The sequence below is a fragment of the Pongo abelii genome, chromosome 15 (genome assembly GCF_028885655.2).
Source record: "Pongo abelii isolate AG06213 chromosome 15, NHGRI_mPonAbe1-v2.0_pri, whole genome shotgun sequence".
Taxonomy (NCBI): domain Eukaryota; kingdom Metazoa; phylum Chordata; class Mammalia; order Primates; family Hominidae; genus Pongo; species Pongo abelii.
This window is the reverse complement of record NC_072000.2, coordinates 50,402,963-50,423,050: the sequence shown is the minus strand read 5'-3', so window position 1 is coordinate 50,423,050 and position 20,088 is coordinate 50,402,963. Positions and strand designations below refer to the sequence as shown.

The 20,088-nt window shown below is 31.3% G+C and overlaps 1 long non-coding RNA gene across 1 annotated transcript in view; it reads right to left on the bottom strand.

The window, feature by feature from the left end:
- LOC103892347 (uncharacterized) overlaps positions 1–5,102 on the bottom strand; it is a 30,564-nt gene extending 25,462 nt beyond the window's left edge. The window contains exon 1 of the long non-coding RNA XR_656579.4: positions 4,950–5,102. This is a non-coding gene — a long non-coding RNA (uncharacterized LOC103892347). The remainder of the gene's footprint in view (positions 1–4,949) is intronic.
- Positions 5,103–20,088: the final 14,986 nt, after the last annotated feature.

The window sequence follows — 20,088 nt, the reverse complement described above, 5'->3', positions numbered from 1 at the left end:
TTTCATCTAGCTAGTTTATTTTCACATTTAAGCACTTCAGAGCAATTAAGTTTCTTGAATGTAGGAGAAATAGACATATTAATTTATTGCTGAATACCATAATTTCTCAATATATTTTATTGCACAAATCAAAATTTCACCATTCTATCATAATATTTATTAAATATCAAATGTGAAATCACAGAAGAAAAGTCATGTGCACCCAGCAGTCAAGTCAGATATCACCAGGAGAAGGCTATCATGTTGCCTCCCAAGACTCTTCCTAGAAAGGCGATTCCATGATAAATTTACTGTAATACAGGGACTGGCTTTCTGACTGCCATAGTCTGAATCATGATTTGTCAATACATCAGAAATAGACTTTTCTAGTTTACACTCCCACCAACAGTGTCGCTTCTCCACAACCTCGCCAGCATCTTTTTTTTTTTTTGACTTTTAATAATAGGCATTCTGATGGTGTTAGATGGTATCTCATTGTGGTTTTGATTTGTATTTCTCTAATAATCAGTGATATTGCTCTTTTTTTCTCATATGATTGTTGGCTACATGAATGTCTTCTTCAGCCATTGTGGAAGACAGTGTGGTGATTCCTCAATGACCAAAAGACAGAAATACTATTTGACCCAGTAATCCTATTACAGGAATATACCCAAAAGAATATAAATCATTCTATTATAAAGACACATGCATGCACATATTTACTGCAGCACTACTCACAATAGCAAAGACATGGAATCAACCTACATGCCCATCAATTATGGACTGGAAAAGAAATCGCGGTACATACATATCATGGAATACTACGCAGCCATAAAAAAATGAATGAGATCATGTCCTTTCAGGAATATGGATGGAGCTGGAGGCCATTATCCTTAGCAAACTAATGCAGGAACAGAAAGCCAAATACCACATGTTCTCACTTATAAGTGAGAACTCTTACTTTTAATGACAAAAACTGCAATTGCTTTTGCACCAACCTAACAAATGATGAGAGCTCATGGACATATAGAGGGAAACAGCAAACACGGTAACCTATTGGAAAGTGGAAGGTAGCAGGAGGGAAAGGATCAGAATAGTAACTAATGGGCACTAGGCTTAATACCTGAGTGATGAAATAATCTGTATAACAAACCCCCATGATATCTATGTAAAAAACCTGCACTTGTACCCACCCTTCAACTTAAGTTTTTAAAAAAGAAAGAGTCCAGAAATAAACAACTCACAAGTTTCCAAAACAAAATAAAGAAAATAATATATGTATATTGCATAAATATACAAACATTAAATACTGTACACAATAAAATAAGAAAATTCTAACACACCCTTCTCTCTTGCCAATCTCGGTGTATATTCTAGAGGTAGCCAGTTTTTGGTACTTTCTCCCGCTCTGATTTTTTATTCCTGTCACACACACACAAACCCACAAATATATGTGTATGCACATACAGACACGCACAGGCACATAGCCACACAAACACATCTACCTTGGAAATTTAAAAATCAATATTATACTTTTAAAAATATATAGTTAAAAAAGAAAACAGAGTAAGTGCAAATACACAAAACATATAAAAGTATATTTGCTACAATTTTTCAGCAGATAATATATCTCATCTACCCCTAATTCACCAAGATTTTTGTTTTGCCTGTCTTTTTCTTCTTAAATTAATAAGAGTTGTTGCATTTGGTAAAATATTTTTTATGTTCATGAGGTGAATTACATTGATAAATTTATGTGATGGTGAATGACATTATATTCATGGTATTTGTGCTACTTTATCCTGATATATAGATTCTAGTACTCTGCTTCATTTTGTCTGAAAATATTTTGTATTCAAATTTTTAATTGAAAAAATGTTTGCAAATTTCTTGTATTTTTTCCAATTTTGGTATAAAAATAAGTTAGATATCTTTCCCACTTTATGTGAAATATTTTGTGTAAAACAGAAACTAACTGCCTCTTGGATTGGTAAACATACCAATAAAAAGTGTCCTTTATAAAACTGTTTTACTACAGATTCAATTTATTTAATGGCTATATTTTATTTGTTTGCTATAAATTCATGAGTTAAAATTATTAATTAATATATTCCTGTAAAACTATCAGTTACATTTAAGTCTTTGAATGTACTGGCATGCAATTCATCCTGGTTATTGTTTTACATATATTACAGTTTCTACTACATTACAATTTTGTTTCCTTTTTTATTCCTAATTTTATTTATGTTTTCTTTTTTTAATTCCCTGTGATTTTTATTACTAGACATTTGTGCAATATTTTATTTTATTTTTTTGGAAAGAACAAGCACCAAAAATTAACCTCTGTTTTTGGATCAATTTAAGCAATATTTCGTTTTATCAACATTAATTGCTTTATTAAATTTACTTTTGTTTTAGTGTACACTACTTTTTTTAAATTGCTGTTAATTTTCAAAATGTATTTTTTGATAGTATTTGTTGCTATATATTTACCTATAATTTCTATCAGTTTGACAAGATTTCTCCTAAATACTAATTTAATTGGTATTATTGTTGCTGAACTTGATAAATTTTGATATATATTTTTCTGAAATTGCATATTTTCAGTTCTTCTGGGATCGTTTTACTTAGATAAATGTCTCTTTAAGTAAAGAGCAAATATTAAGAACTTTATTAGTAATAAAGTACAGTCAAAAGAATAAGGCTGAAGACAAGTAAAAATTGAGTGATAAATGAATTGGTAAGTAATGGTGCAATCTTAGTGAGGCAAACTGATACATTTTCTAGATACTTTAAAAAGTTAGTGTATACAAAATCACAGAGTTCAATTTAAACTTTAAAAATATAAATACTTCAAGAACAAAAAAGAAAGAATGCAGTCTTAGATGCTCCTGACGTACCTACTATGCGCCAACCATGTTCAATTATTCTTTAAATTTTCTGCAAGGAATATGGAATTATCATAAATTATCAGGCCATCATCTTACCATTCTCCTAATTTCTATCCAAATTGTTAAATCAGAAAGCAGATCACTGAAAACAAATTCAAAAAGAAAACAAATCTAGTAAGGGAAGTATCATAATTGCACAAGAACACTATAGGTAGAAAATATAAAACTCAAATGAAAGAAAAAAATTGCTTTAAGTAAGAATCTCATTCATTTCCCAAACATTTATTTACAGACACTGTAAATATAGGACTAATGTGGTACTTAATAACATTCACCAAACAAAAGAATTTAAGCATATATTATAAAGAATAATGACCAGATATTCTACATTCAGAAACAAAAAAGACTAGTTTCATCTGAAGCAGAAAATCTTTTTTACGTTGTATAATAATGATCTTCGCTTAGGATATTTTAAGGCATTAGAATAAGTTACAAAGAGAATTCATAATGGAAAATTGGAAAAAATATAAATTATAGTTTAATATGAGTCATCACTGTTTGCAAATATCTATTCAGCATAGAATTCAAAACGCAATGCTTATAGAAACATAATCTTGTATAAGAATTCTAAATACTCAATATAATCCCTTTTGTAAGTATGAATAAAATATAAATACTATATGACTTAAAGCTTATGGAATCCTTTCTCTTTATGTTATTGAAAATCAAGAATCTCTCTGTAGAATAGTTTTAGGTGGCAGAAGTGGTTTTCCTACCATTATATTCCTATTATGTGTGCATCTGTTTCACAGTATTTTTTATAAAAATATTCGCTGTGATGGCCACAGAGAACCAGCATAGTTGATTGACAAGCATTATGGGTATCTGTGGCTAAGCTAGTAAGCAAAATAAATCCAGACATGAATAAACCTATTTATTCTTCAATAAATGAAATAACTCAAAAGTGAAATCTTTAACATTATAATTCACATGCTGCTCAGATGTCTTTCTAATTTGTGTTTTTGCCTTGGTACTGGGCTTTATAGTAACATTGTGATTGAATGTGTTTGCATTACACACGGGGTTATACTAGTTAAGCCAAGTGGAGTCAGCCATTCATACATTGTCATTGCATCAATCTTACAATCAAGCAACAAACAATCTGTCTCCCACTGTTCCAAGAACCATGCTAGATGTCTTATTAGTCTTAACATTCCATTTCTCTATCTCAGAACTGCATGTGCTCTCCAATTGTGTTATAGTCTCCTATACCTTGTCTTGATTTGTTGTCAGTTGCTTTGCTAGATAATTGAGGAGCTGCATAAAGTATTTGGACATCAAATCTGGAAGAGCATGGAAGCCATAGTTTTGTTAAAATGTAAACATGATTAGATTTTTAGCGAATGTGTTTGGAACTACTAATTAGTTACTTTAATGTTTTAATATCAAATAAAATGAGGTTGGAGCTTTGAGTCGAGAAGATTCTATTTGCCTGATCTAAATCAAATACTTTCTTTGGTTTTCGTTTAATAATTCCATTACAACTAACCTCAAATGTCTTGTAGTTACTTTTCTGTAATCATTCTCTATGTGGTCTTAATTTTTTATATCAATAATACTATAATTGGTGGTAAGCTAGTGTGATAATTTCCCTAAATATACGGCAGATAATACAAAGACTGTTAGGAAAATGACTATTCCTTTGAAGTATGAGATAATCTTGTTGGCTTATTCATAATTAAATTGCCAGTCAAAAAATAAATTAGTCATGGGCAAGTCTTATTAGTATTAAATAGGAACATAGAGAAAAATATACATGATACTTCAAGTACTTTCTACATTAAAAAATAAAAGGTAAATTATCGTTGTTGACTTAGGTCTCCTCATTCAACTTCCAGCTTAGTGCCTAAAAACAATTTGGGATTGCATTGTATAATCACATATAGAAAGGTCATTGCAAAGTCTTTATTCCTTTACAATATTTACTTGAATTCTGCCCTATGAAAGAGTTATCATCAACTTGGATTTTAAAGACATGGAAAACACTTTGGAAAGAGTAAGCACAGTATAGGTACTTACTGGGCTAAAGAGGATCATTTAGATATGCTGATGTAATGGAATGCAAACTCAACAGCATTTACTGCTTGCAGCACTTTTCCTTTCATACATGTCATCACCAGCTTGAAATTTTATATAAAAACAAGATTGTTCCATCAAGATCAATTGTTTCTGCATTAAGAAAATAGAAACATTTTAAAAGGAGAATAGAGCAACATAAAAATACTATAATAAAGATTAAAAGACAGAGGAAAAGCAAGATTTGAAATCAGCTTGTCTTACAAAACAATAACAATGCATACTTATAAAGCTAGAATGATGGTAATTATTTTGAGGGAAAGAATAACCTCTATTTCTGGAGGTGAAAACCATTACGGATTTACACATTAGTTTAGTTTGACCTCTAAGAATCTGTTTTTACATGGCTGACTTTGTAAATTTACTCAGGTTCATGTATTCCTCATTTACCGTATGTTCACAATTATACTTAAAGTTTAAGTATAAATAGAGCTCCAGGGTCAATTCAGGGTGAGATGAAAATCGAGCTAATGAAAATGATTACTTCAGCAGTTTAGTTTGTATACTGTTTATTCTTTTCTGAATCAGGAGGTACTGTGGCAGGGTTCTAGTCAGCAAAATTTGGACTCTGCAATGGTAAAACTTTCCCTTGTATCTTACCACACATTCCAAAGTTTGATTCAAATGGGGCTCAGCTTATTTTCTTAGAAGGCAATTTCTACATGTAAGAAAGCCATATGAATTCAAACATCAGTCTTTGGTTATGTTCACCTTGCCATTAGAAAAATCTATTTAGAGTCTATGTTTCTGCTACAGTGGCATAGCATAATATATTGTCTACTACTCATAAATTAATCATAATTCATGAGATCACATAATCATAGAAAATAAAATGAAAGTAGAAGAGCTAAAATAATTTATTTCAACAATCTTAAAATTTTATTTGAACTCTGATCCTTATATAAGCCCAAGGATATGATTATTCATTATGGTAAATGTAACAATCACCACTTCACTTCTATAATTCTTGTTCTACAATATTCAGTAGCCATTAAACATGACTATGTGACAATATCAAAATATTTTTGCATTGATTATTTAGTCCAACCATTCTGTTGTGTAAAGGAAGAAACTGAAAACCAGAAGAACTCATTTTCCTAGTGTCACACATGTAATCCTGATGTTAAAATATGATAAGAAACTGTGTTTCTTGATTTCTAGATGAAAATTCATTTCCCTGTTGTCTCTCAACAGTGTTTTGAGTTCTTAGTATGTTTGTAGATTTGACATTTGAATTTTTCCCCGGGTAACACAAATAAGTAATTCTTTAAAAACAATAAAGTGAATTATTGGTCTTGGAGCTAATTAGGTCTATGCCAGATAGCCAGATAGTTGATCACAAAAAAACATCTGTAAGGCTAATATTGCTCCAAAATATAATGCTTGATTGAAGGCCCATTAGGTTTTGTGCCTGTGATTTCACTTCATAGTTAAAACTGTTATTTGATAATAATTGATACACTACAAAAACATATCTGTGTATAATTTTCCCAAATTTTATATTTTCTCATATAATTCATATGCAAACATATTCTTAGAAATTTTAAAACAAAATAGTAAATAAATGTATACGATGTTCCTCTGTGCCAGAAAATTTAAAAATATATATTAGCCATATATCCAAAAGCTGCCCCAGTGACAACATAATTCCCTTTTCTTTTCAAATTAGAAGCACAACAGCACCAATAACATAGTGAAGAAGTACAGCCCCAGCAAGCCAGAGGCTGTAACTTTACTAACGGCTCTGTGATACTCCAGAAATAATTCCCCATGTCTTTTTGGATTTTTTTCTGTATTTTCATACAATTGTGACTTGTTGCTGAAATAAGGGAGCAATAGGGCAAACAATACTGCTCTGTTACCCCATCAGACACATATTGCCATACTGTTTACCCAAGACTAGAAAAAAATATGAAAACAGCCGAATATACATTGTTTAGAGGTTCTAACTTATAAATATATTGAGTGTATATATAGTATATATACACACATATATACTATATATACACATATATATACTATATATACGTTTATATATGTATATATATCATATATACTATATATAGTATATATGATATATATACACACACATATATATATAAAAACATATAAAAAGAGATATTGCAGACAAGAAGTGCAATGAAGCCTGAAAATTTCCTAGGCTCGGGGTTAAAAAGGTGAATGCCAATTAAATCAATAGATTTTGGCGTTATTTTATTTGGAAGAGATCAATGCCTCTTCAAAACAGATATGTTCTATGTGGAAATAGTGTTAACTCTGTTTAGATAAATACTAGTATTTGTAGCACCTGGATATAAAAAATATATTTTTACTATCCAACAAAGTTTTGGGGCTCACAGCTCATGGCTTCCCATGGCATGTACTGCTTTCTTATACTATACATTTTCAACATCCTCACCCCAAAATAATCATCACTTGAAATTTTCTGAAAGTAGAAAGAAAGGCTTTTATACTACTATAGTCCAAATGAATATCTATGATTTTTATAGGATCTATCTATAGTCACAGATCGATTCTTTGCCCCAAAATTCAAAAATCTCTGAACAGTGATGCCTAGAGACAAGTCTTTTTGGCATGGTAATTTTTAAGAATAATATAGTATCTGTTGAAAGTAGTAAGGCAAGACTTTATTATATATACTGTCTGGAAAGGGTAAGGGGATAGCGAGAGTTTGGTTAATATATATAAAATTACAGCTAGATTGGAGGAATAAGTTCTAGCATTTGATAGCACTGTAGAGTGACTATAGTTAACAATAAGAGTGTATATTTTCAAATAGCTAGAAAAGAGGAGTTTGACTTTTTTCAACATAAAAAAATAATAAATGTTTGAGGTAATGGATATACTAATTACCTTGATTTGATCATTACACATTGTACACATATACTGAAATATCACACTGTAACCCATTAATATGTATAATTATGTGGCAATAAAGCATCTTTAAGATGTTCAACACTTTATGAATCAAATGAGATAGAGCCGTTTCACATATTGGCAAGGAAAAACACAGCCAAGCACAAATCCATAATTGAAGGTAAGCAAAGTGGTTTGAGGCAAGTCTATAAAGCATTGCATGGTAATGTACCGATTCTCTAGGCTGGATATTTGTTCTTTTTTTCAATGCCACCTTTAATATCCACTTTTTTGTTTTTCTTTTCATCCTTCCCCATTCACTAGAACAAATTGCCTTCATGCACGGGTTATAAAAGTTCTTTATCTCTGTATCTTTCCAGGTTCACACAATGCCTGCTATAAGGTCATAAATCTTCCCTCAATGAATAAAATCATTTGGATAAAACTGGATCTGGTGGATATAAATGGATAAGAATAATGAGATCATTCAACAAATGGCCTTGATATAAGACCATTTCAAATGGAGATAAATAACTTTTCCAATATTCCAATATTCCAGTTCTCCAATAAAGATGTTTTCTGAATACCTGCAATAATACATTATAATGAAAAAAAATTTTGGTCTTAATTCTACTTAAATACAAAATAGAAGAACATTATGTAAGGCCTGAATGAAGAAAGTAAAAATTTATTAATATAAAAACCTTGAGTCAATGAAGAAGCAAATCGTGTTTGTGAATGATACGGCCTGAAGGTCTAAACATTTCAGTTATTCTAATATTTATGTAATTCATTTAACTACAATAATAATCTTTTTTTTTTTTTTTTTTTTTTTTTGAGACGGAGTCTCACTCTGTCACCCAGGCTGGAGTGCAGTGATGCAATCTCGGCTCACTGCCAGCTCGGCCTCCTGGATTCATGACATTCTTCTGCCTCAGCCTCCCGAGTAGCTGGGACTACAGGCACCCGCCACCACGCCCGGCTAATTTTTTGTATTTTTAATAGAGACAGGGTTTCACCGTGTTAGCGAGGATGGTCTCAATCTCCTGACCTCGTGATCCGCCCGCCTCAGCCTCCAGAAGTGCTGGGATTACAGGTGTGAGACACCGCACCTGGCCTTACAATAATAATTTTAAAATGTCCCTTTTGAAAATTTAAAAACACAAGTACTTCTGAAATTATTGTTGAATAAGAAAGAGGCAAAAATAACTAAATAGTTTTGAATAGAAGAGTAAAAATTAAAATTTTCTGTAGATATTAAAATATATTCAACTACTGTCATAGTTAAAGGAGAGTGGAAATGATGAGAATTAGCAAGGCAGAATAAAACAAAAAGAGTAAACAGAAACACTGTTATCCTTATCTTGATGTTAACGTGAGCTATAGTCCTAAGAATTTAGGAATATGAATGTTGCTCTCAGAGACTGAATTGTGAAATCAACACATTAATGCATTATGCATTAAAAATCACCGTAAAGAAATCACACAATTGCGTACATTTTAAAGCATCAGTAGCCTAATTTGAAAAAATCATTTTTAAAACTAACTCAGGAAGTCATACTCTCCCCAGCAATCTTCATTTGTTATTCTAAACTATGTGCCAGTCTGCCTTATAGAAACAGTATGCACTGATCCCAGACGACACTGAGTGTGTGGTCATCAGGGCGGTATTGATTCTCATTGTAAATGAATCCATTGGCTTAGATACATCATTGCTAAGAGAAAAATCTATTTTTTTAACTTTTATTTTAAGTTCAGGGATACAAGGGCAGGCTAGTTACACAGGTAAACATGTGTCATGGGGGTTTGTTGTATAGATTATTTCATCACCCAGGTGTTATTAGTTATTTTCCCTGATCCTCTTCCACTTCCCAGTTGCCAGCTTCCACCTTCCAATAGGCCCTAGTGTGTGTGGTTCCCCTCTGTGTGTCCATGTGTTCTCGTCATTTAGCTCCGCCTTATAATTGAGAACATGTGGTATTTGGCTTTCTGTTCCTGCATTAGTTTGCTAAGGATTATGGCCTCCAGCTCTATTCATGTACCTAAATGGACATAATATCATTTTTTATGGCTGCATAGTATTTCACGACATATATGTACCACATTTATTTATCCAGTCTATAATTGATGGGCATTTAGTTGATTGTCTGTCTTTGCTATTGTGACTAGTGTTGCAATGAACACACACATGCATGTATCTCTATCACAGAATGATTTATATTCCTTACAACCTACATACATTATTTTTATTTTAAAAATAAAGTCTTAATGTTACAATATGACAAGAATACACTGAATTCAATTTTTATTTATCTTATCTTTTATATCTAGTTGCTTATAAGACTTTTAATGTCTTTATGCACATCTACATTTGTAAAACTAAAATACCTAAGGTCAAATTATTAAAATGCAGGGGAGATATTTAAAAAATTATTTAAATATTTAAGGAAAAGGTCATGCACTGTATTGTCTACAGTCTGGTAAGTAATTTTTATTCTATGAGTTGTGTGGGTTTTTTTGGTACACTACATGAAACATTATAACTTATGATCATTGATATCCTAAGACTTTGAAATGAGTGTTTTAATTAACTATGGATAATATCTTTATGTAGAGCTTTGACAATCTAAAAATGGTGTGAAAATGTTGAAGTAAAAAAATAGCAAAAATATGTTAAGGCCTTAGTATTTAATTTAGATTGATAGAATATACTTATAATTAAGTATCAATTTATTGTTAAAAATAATTGTGCTAAAATTTATAAAATTAAATATATTTCTATATAATATATGGACCATATAATCAAAGTTTAGTAAAAATTCAGAATTAAAATTTTAAAAGAGCTGATTAATAAATCAATTTTTAGATTACCTAATACCATGACTGATACACAGTGTTTATTAAATGTTAATTTAAAAATAAAAATAATGACTAGTATTTACTAAATGCCCATTCTATGCCTAGAACTATGATAATTATAATACATGTATTATCTTATTGTCCCAAGACAAACTTAGGAATTAACAACATGGACCAATAATCCCTGCCTAGGCTACCATCTAGTAGTGATCAATTTAACTTTTAATCAGAATTGTCACACTGGCACTCCAAGAAAGCTTTGCGAATTCTGTTATAGAGACAAAGTTATATTGCTCAATGCTTATTTAGAAAATAGCATGAAATCTTAAATTTTAATGGCATTTTAAACTATTTCTGCACATTTTAATATTTTCTCTTTTGAGAAGTTGTGTTAATGAATCTGACCACTATGAAAATATATCGTCCAGGTGCGGTGGCTCACGCTTGTAATCCCAGCAGTTTTGTAGGCCGAGGCAGGCAGATCACAAGGTCAGGAGTTCGAGACCAGCCTGGCCAATATGGTGAAACCTCATCTCTACTAAAAATACAAAAATTAGCCGGGCGTGGTGGCAGATGTCTGTACTCCCAGCTACTAAGGAGGCTAGGCAGGAGAATTGCTTGAACCCGGGAGGTGGAGGTTGCAGTGAGCCATCCAGTCTGGGAGACAGAGGGAGATTCTGTCTCAAAAAAAATGAAAAAAAAAATACATATATATCAAATTTTGTAGACAATGAGGAAAGTAATTTGCAAATGTTGCTTGCTATTTTTGAAAGAAAATATTATTTTTATTAAATTATTATGTAATTATCACCTAGAATTAAACACTGTTCAACTCAATGGTCATTATATTACAGAAGATTGAAATAATTTTCTTTTATAGATAGATAGGTGAGAGTAAGAAGAAGAGAAAAATTTGAAATACCTATTCGGATAAATAAGCAAAGAAAGAAGTTAAAACTGCCTGTTTACACAGAAAACTCTCAGTGTTCTCAAACCATGACTCATGAGCACAAACCTGTTGGTATTTGGAAGTTTGGGCAACACACATATAACTTGTTTATAAATGGTTTCTATAGCACAACCCACATACCATCCAAAACCTCCATGCACTTGGAATTGAGGAAGAGATCTCATGAGACTTCACACTCAATTACAGAGTACTCTGAAGGGTGCATTTATGCTGGTTTTCTCAATTAATTATAGCAAGTGTCACCATTGACAGCTTACAGCAGTTAATTGAATTTGACAGGTTTACTTGAGAGCCCTTTTCACTGAATGCAGTAGGGAGTTAGGAAAGGAAAAGGGCTACCCAAAACAGAAACAGAAGACTCTGAAACAACAAAATAGTAATGAAATCAGCATTAGGTAGTTTGGGAATCTCTATTTCCAAAAAGAGAGAATGATCAGACAATCGGTGAGATGCCATTTCATTATTTTTATATTCTATTAGACTGTCCTATTTGCTTCTATTTTATAAATTTCTGTACTGAGATGTATAATTTTAGAGACTTTGATGTTATTTTAATAACTGCACAAAATTAAAATATTGCTCTTCCATCCTTCCTATTGGACACATTCAAAAGCCATAGGCACACAATTTTAAGTTCAAAATTAATTTCATTTTTTTTATTCACCTCACTTTAAAATTGTCTCCTCCTTCTGTATTTCTGATGCTTGTCAAAACATTAAAAAAAGAACAGTTGATCTAATTACAAATCTCATCTCTGACATTGTTTTCTTTCACAAGCCTTTCACTAACAGCATTCAGTAATTCCCATTGCTTCTATTGCTAAGTAGCTCTAGAATCCATTCTAAACTCATTGCCATTTCTCTAATTCAGACCCTCATTATATTAGTTTATTTAATAATAATATATTTTTCTAAAATCCTCTCATTCTATATTCCTGTTTTCATTTTCATATCCTCTGTGTGTTCCTGCCTTGAGTCCAATCTTTATAACATTCTTAATGTGAATTATTTTCTAAAACGCAAATTTGATTGTTATTTCTATCTCTAGGAAAGTGATAGACCAATTATTATATTAAGTTTAATTAATTAAATTTGAAATTTAAATAGATACATATAGGTACATATAAGCTACTGTATTGAACAGTACAGTTCACAGAGGATCCTCTAAAAATGCAAAATAAAATATAAACATTAAACTTGAATCTTAAAAGAAGCATTCCACTTACCCAAGGTAAAGCAGAAAAAGAGAAACAGAGGAATTCAAAGTACACAGAGATAAATACTAAACAAATAACAGAATGGTAGAAACAAATTCAACAATATCAACAACTACGTTTAATGTAAATGGGCTAAACATGCTACTAAATGTTAGACATTTTGAGACCGGATTTTTAAAAAAGAGCTCAACAGTTATATGGTGACTATAATCCATGTACTTTAAAGATAAAGTCTTAGGTGGAAAGTAAAATGATGAATAAAAGATATATAATGTAAACAATAATCACATGAAAGCTGGACTGTTTCAACAAAAAACAAGTGAATTTTCAAGACAGGAAGATAATTAGCGATAAAGAAAACAATTTTATAAAGAGTAATTTTAAAAAAAAGAAGACACAATAACCATAAATGTGCATACTTCCAATAGCAAAGCTTCAAAATACATCAAGAGAACACCAACAGAACTGATAAGATACATAGACAATCTGTAGTCATACCTAGATATTTTAATACCCATATTTTAGTAATTAATAGGATAGAAAATAAAATTAATAAGTTTATAGAAGTTTTGAATAACACCATCACCCACCTTGGCCTAATAAATATTTTAAAAATTTTTAAATAAATATTTTTAAAGTGACACATAATTGTGCATATTGATGGGGTACAATGTGATATTTTGATACATGTATACAATAAGTAATGGTGAAATTAGGGTAATTAGCATACCTATCACCTCAAAACTTTCTTTGTGTTGGGAACATCCAAAATCCTCTCTTCTAGCTATTTGAAAAAATGAAATAATTATTGTGTACTATATTCACTCTACAGTGCTATAGAACACTTGAACTAGTCCTCCAACTTAGCTATAATTTTGTATCCATAACCAACCTTCCTAAACACTCTTCTCAGCCACTAGTAACCACTATTCTGCTCTCTACTTCTATGAGATCAACTTTTAAGTTTCTACGTAGGACTTAGAACATGTGGTATTGATCTTTCCATACTTAACTTATTTCACTTAACATAATGTCCTGCAGGCCCATCCATGTTGCTGCAAATGACAAGACTTCATTCTTTTTATGGCTGAATGGTATATATGCCACATTTTTTAATCCATTCATGTGTTGATGAACATTAGGTTGACTGCATATCTTGGCTAAAGTGGATAGTGCTGTAATAAACATGGGAGTGCAGATATCTCTTTGACAAACAAATTTCTTTTCCTTTGTATATATACCCAATAATAGGATTGCAGGATCATATGGCAATTCTATTTTTATCTTTTTGAGGAACATCCATACGAATTTGTATTCCCATCTATCATGTATAAGAGTTCCTTTTTCTCTGCATCCTCATCACCATTTTTTAAACTAATAGCCATTCTAACCAGAGTGAGATGATATCTCATTGTGGTTTTGATTTGTTTTCTTTCAATAATTAGTGATTAAACATGTTTTCATGTAGTTGGCCATTTGTATGTTTTCCTCTGAGAAACGTCTATTCAGATCATTGGAACATTTTTGATCAATTTTTCTTTTTACTTTCTTGCTGTTGAGTTGTTTGAGTTACCTATAGGGTATATTAACCAATTATCAGATGAATAGTTTGCAAATATTTTCTCCCATCCTTCAGGTTGTCTCTTAGCTCTATTGATTGTTCTTTTGTTCCGTAGAACATTTTTAGTTTGATATAATCCCACTATTTTTGCTTTTGTTACCTGTGGTTTTGAGGTCTTAACCATAAAATCCTTGCTAAGATCAATATTTTAAAGCAGTTCACTTATGTTTTATTCTAGTAGTTCCATAGTTTCCAAGTCTTTCATCTAGGTATTTAATTTATTTTGAATTGGTTTTGTGTATGGTAAGAAATGGAGGAATAGATTTGTTCTTCTGCATATGGATATCCAGGTTTCTCAACACCATTTATTCAAGAGACTGTCCTTTCCCCAATGTTTTTGGCACCTTTATTGAAAAGCAGCTGGCTATAATATGTGGAACTGTTTCTGGGTTCTCTTTTCTGTTCCGTTGGTCTACACATCTGTTTTCATGCCAATACCATGCTGTTTTGACTACTATAGCTTTGTAGCATAATTTGAAGTCAGGTAATGTGATGCCTCTAACCATGTTTTTTTTTTTTTTTTTTTTTTGCTCAATATTGCTTTGGCTACTTATGGTATTTTCTGGTTCCATATACACTTTAGGATTTTTTTTTTCTTTTTCGGTGAAGAATGTCTTTGGTATTTTTACAGAGATTGCTTTGAATCTGTAGATCATCTTGGGTAGTACGGTCATTTTAACAAAATTTATGCTTTCAATCTATAAACATAGGATGTCTTTCCATTTGTGTGTGTGTGTGCTCTTCAACTTTTAAAATCAATATTTTACAGTTTTCACTGTAGAGATCTCTCATCTCCTTGGAAAATTTCTTCCTACATTTTTAAATTTATTTTGTTGCTATTATAAATGGCATTGCTTTCCTGATACTTTTGTCCACTAGTTCATTGTTGGTATACAGAAATGGTACTGATTTTTATATATTGATTTCGCATCCTGCAAATTTACTGAATTCATTTGTCAGACCCAAGAGATTTTTGATGGCTCCTTTAGATTTTTCTATTATATGATCATGTCATCTGCAAACAGAGACAATTTACTTTCTTTTTTCCAATTTCAATATGTTCTATTTCTTTCTCTTTCCTAATTGCTCTGGTTGGGACTTTCAGTATTATGTTGACTAAGAGTGGTAAAAGTAGGCATCCTTGTTTTGTTCTAGTTCTTAGAGCAAAAGCTTTCAACTTTTCCCCATTCATGATGATGTTGGCTGTGAACTTGTCATATATGGCCTTTATTGCATTTAGGTATGTTTCTTCTAAAGCTAATTTGTTGAGTGTTTTTATCATGAAGAAATGTTGAATTTTATCAAATGCTTTTTCTGCATCTATTGAAATGATTACATGAGTTTTATTCCTTATTCTGTTGATATGACATATCACATTATTGATTTGTGTATACTGGATCATTCTTGCATCCCTAGGAAAGTCCAGCTTGATCACAGTGTATAATCTTTTTTATGTGCTTATGGATTTGGTTTGTTGGTATTTCCTTGAGGATATTTGCACCTATATTCTTCAGAAATATTGACCTCTAGGTTTTTTCTCATTGTTATTGTTGTTGCTATTGGAGTGTCCTTTCCTGGTTTTGGTATCAGGCTAATGCTTGTCACATGGAATGAGTTAGAAAGAATTCTCCATCATTCAATATTTTGAAATAATTTCAAAAATGTTATTAATTTTTCTCTAAATGTTAGGTAGAATTTGCCAATAATGTCATCTCGTCCCAGGCTTTTCTTTGTCAGAATCCTCTTTTCTTTTTTACTGATTCAATCTTATCAGTCATTATCGATCGGTCTGTTCAAGTTGTCTATTTCTTCCAGGTTCAATCTTGGTACAATGTATGTGTCCAGAAATTTATAAATTCCATCTAGGTTTTCCATTTTTATTTAGCATATAGTTGTTCATAATTGTCTGTAATGATCCCTTGTAGTTCTGTGGTATCTGCTGTAATGTCTCATATTTCATTTTAGATTTTATTTATTTGGTTTTGCTTTTGTTATTCTTTCCTTAGGTAGTCTAACAGCTTGTTGATTTTATCTTTTCAAAAAACAAATTTATTTAATTGATTGCATTATTTTTGTCTTTATCGTACTTATTTCTGCTCCGACTTTTATTATTTCTTTCCTTTTACTAATTTGGAGTTGGGTCTGTTTTCACTTTTCTAGTGTCTTGAGTTGCATCATCAGGTTGTTCAAAACCTCTCTAAGTTTTTGATGTAGGTCTTTATTGGTATAAACTTCACTCTTAGTACTACCTTTGTTGTATTCCATAGGTTTTAGCATGTTGTATTTCTGTTTTTATTTGTTTCAATAAATTTATTTACTTCCTTCTTAATTTCTTCCTTGACACATTGTTGTTCAGGAGATGTTGTTTAATTTTTATGTATTTGTGCAGTATTCAAAGTTTTTGTTATTGATTTCCAGGTTTATTTTATTATGGTCACAAAAATACTTGATATAATTTTAATTTTTCTTAAATATATTAATAAATACTTTTTTTTATTTTGGGCTAGTATGTGGTTTATCCTGAGAGATGTTCCAGGCACCAATGAGAAGAATGTGTATTCTGCTGTTGCTGGATGGAATGTTCTGTACATGTTTTTTAGGTCCTTTTTTTATACTGCAGATTAAATCTTATGTTTTTTTGTTGGTTTTCTGCCTAGATGATCTGTCGAATCCTGAGAGAAATCTTCTGTGAGAAGATTCTTCTAATGGGCACACCCGTGTATGCAACTTGATGCTATTCTTTACTATTTTTAGAATTCCCTGTCTTTGACTTTTCACAGTTTGACTATTATATGCCTCAGAAAGGATCATTTTAGTTTGAAACTATTTGGAATCTTTGAGCTTCCTGAATTTAGATGTCCATATGTCTTCCAAGACCTGTGAAGTTTTCAGATATTATTTCATTAAATAGGTTTTCCAAGCCTTTTCCCATCTCTTGTCTTGAAACTCTAATTAAAACATTTTTTCACTTAATGGTGTCCCATAGTCCAATAGACTTTCTTTATTCTATTGTGTTCTTTTTTATATATGACTGGATTATTTTATTTTGTTTTATTTTATTTTTTATTATTATACTTTAAGTTTTAGGGTACATGTGCACAATGTGCAGGTTAGTTACATATGTATACATGTGCCATGCTGGTGTGCTGCACCCATTAACTCGTCATTTAGCATTAGGTATATCTCCTAATGCTATCCCTCCCCCCTACCCCCACCCCACAACAGTCCCCAGAGTGTGATGTTCCCCTTCCTGTGTCCATGTGTTCTCATTGTTCAATTCCCATCTATGAGTGAGAACATGTGGTGTTTGGTTTTTTGTCCTTGCGATAGTTTACTGAGAATGATGATTTCCAATTTCATCCATGTCCCTACAAAGGACATGAACTCATCATTTTTTCTGGCTGCATAGTATTCCATGGTGTATATGTGCCACATTTTCTTAATCCAGTCTATCATTGTTGGACATTTGGGTTGGTTCCAAGTCTTTGCTATTGTGAATAGTGCTGCAATAAACATACATGTGCATGTCTCTTTATACTGGATTATTTTAAAGAATTTTATTCATTGAGTTCTTCAGCTTCAAGATTTCATTTGGTTCTTTTTAAATATCTATCTCATCGTTGAATTGTTTATTCAGATGATAAGTTGTTTTCCAGAATTTGTTAAATTGTCCATCTGCATACTCTTATATTTTTCTGAGTTTTCTTAATACTATTATTTTGAATTCCTTTTCAGGCAATTCATAAATTTTCATTTCTTCCCAAAGAAGAACTGGTATAATTGTCAGTTAATAGAGAATTATTGTGCTTCTTTAGTGGTGTCATGCTTCCTTGCATTTTTATGTTTCTTGTATCCGTATATTTGGCAGAATAGTCATATCTTCCAATTTTGTAGAGTAGTTTTTGTGGGAAAAGACTTTTACCTTCAGATGTGTCCTAGATTGTTGGTCGGGTAGGGTAAAACCAATGGTTGACTTCATTTTGGGTCAATGCCATAGTGCAGTTTTGTGCTGTTTCTTCAGCTATAGTTACTGTCAGTGATACATGTGCATGCTTCGGTAGCTTAGGCTGCAGAGGTTTTTGTGGCTGGTCCATCTATTTTGGTTATACTCTTCTGGAGGTGGAGTGGCAGTCCAGCCCATACTTCAGGGAAGCATGAGGCTGGTCAGCCTGTTGCTTGGCTAAGGTACTCCCCCGGTGGTAAGTGGGCACCAGGCTTTTACGTGGTCAGTGGAATCATGAGTTGGTTACTTGGTAGCTTGTCTTGGGTGCTCTAATAGACATATAGAGTACTTCATCAAACATGAAGAATACACATTTGTTTCAAGTGCATATGAAAATGTTAATGAAGATACAGCCATAAAATGTTTCTGAACAATTTCAAAACATTGAAATATTATAGTATATATTTTCTTGCCACAGTAATATTAAATTAAAAATAAATTACTACATCTATGGACACAAAATTTATTAAGCATAAAATAAAATTAATAACAATTTGTACAAAATAAAAGGAACTCATTAAAAGATACAGTTAAAAAATGAAGTCACAAATTCGTAGAAATTTGTGAGACACATCTGATAAAATGTGAATCAAGAATTAAAGTTATTATAAATTTATGAAAATAAAAAATAAAAACAGGCAAAACCTTTGAACGAGTATTCCATAAAGATGATATACAAATCATCATAAATAAACACACTTTATGGTCGTTAGATATGAAATCTTCTCCATATAATTACACCATTACTGGTTAGGAAAATATAATTTAAAATCTCATTGAGATACCAGAATATCTAAAATGACTAACATAAAAAAAGATAGCACTAAATGTTGGAAAGGATGTAGAAGAACATCTCTTACATTACTAATAGCATTGCACATCATACAATCAATTTGAAAAAGAGTTTTCAATTTCTAATAAAATAAGACCCAGCAATATGACTGCTCAGTATTTATCCAAAGAAACTAAAATGTATATATTCACAAAAAAGTGTATAAAATGTTTGTATACTTTTTTCGAAACAGAATAAAACTGGAATCAGTGCAATTATTTACCAACCAGAGATAGATAAACTAACATTTTAGTCATACAATTAAATACCAATAATAGATATAAATTAATAAATAAAAATGCATTACCGATACATGCAACATTTACACCACGGAAAGACTCAAAAATATTTTGTTGAATAAAGAAAGCTAGACACTAAAAATAGACATGAACCCATTTATATAAAGTCTGAGTGGAGGCTAACCTAATCTGTTGTGATACAATTTAAAAGAGTGGTTTCTGTGGTTGTTGGAAAGGAGACACAAGAGAACTTTCTGAGGTAATGGAAATATTTTATGCCTTGATTTTGATGGTGTTTCAGTATATACATATATTAAAACTCAATATTTTATGCATTTAATTCTATGCAGATTTTACCTCGATGCAAAAATATTGAATTTTTAACACCCTGATATTAAAGAAAAAACTGTAATTAGCCCATAAAAATTTTCATATTTACTTGGAATAAAAGAAATAAATGCAAAA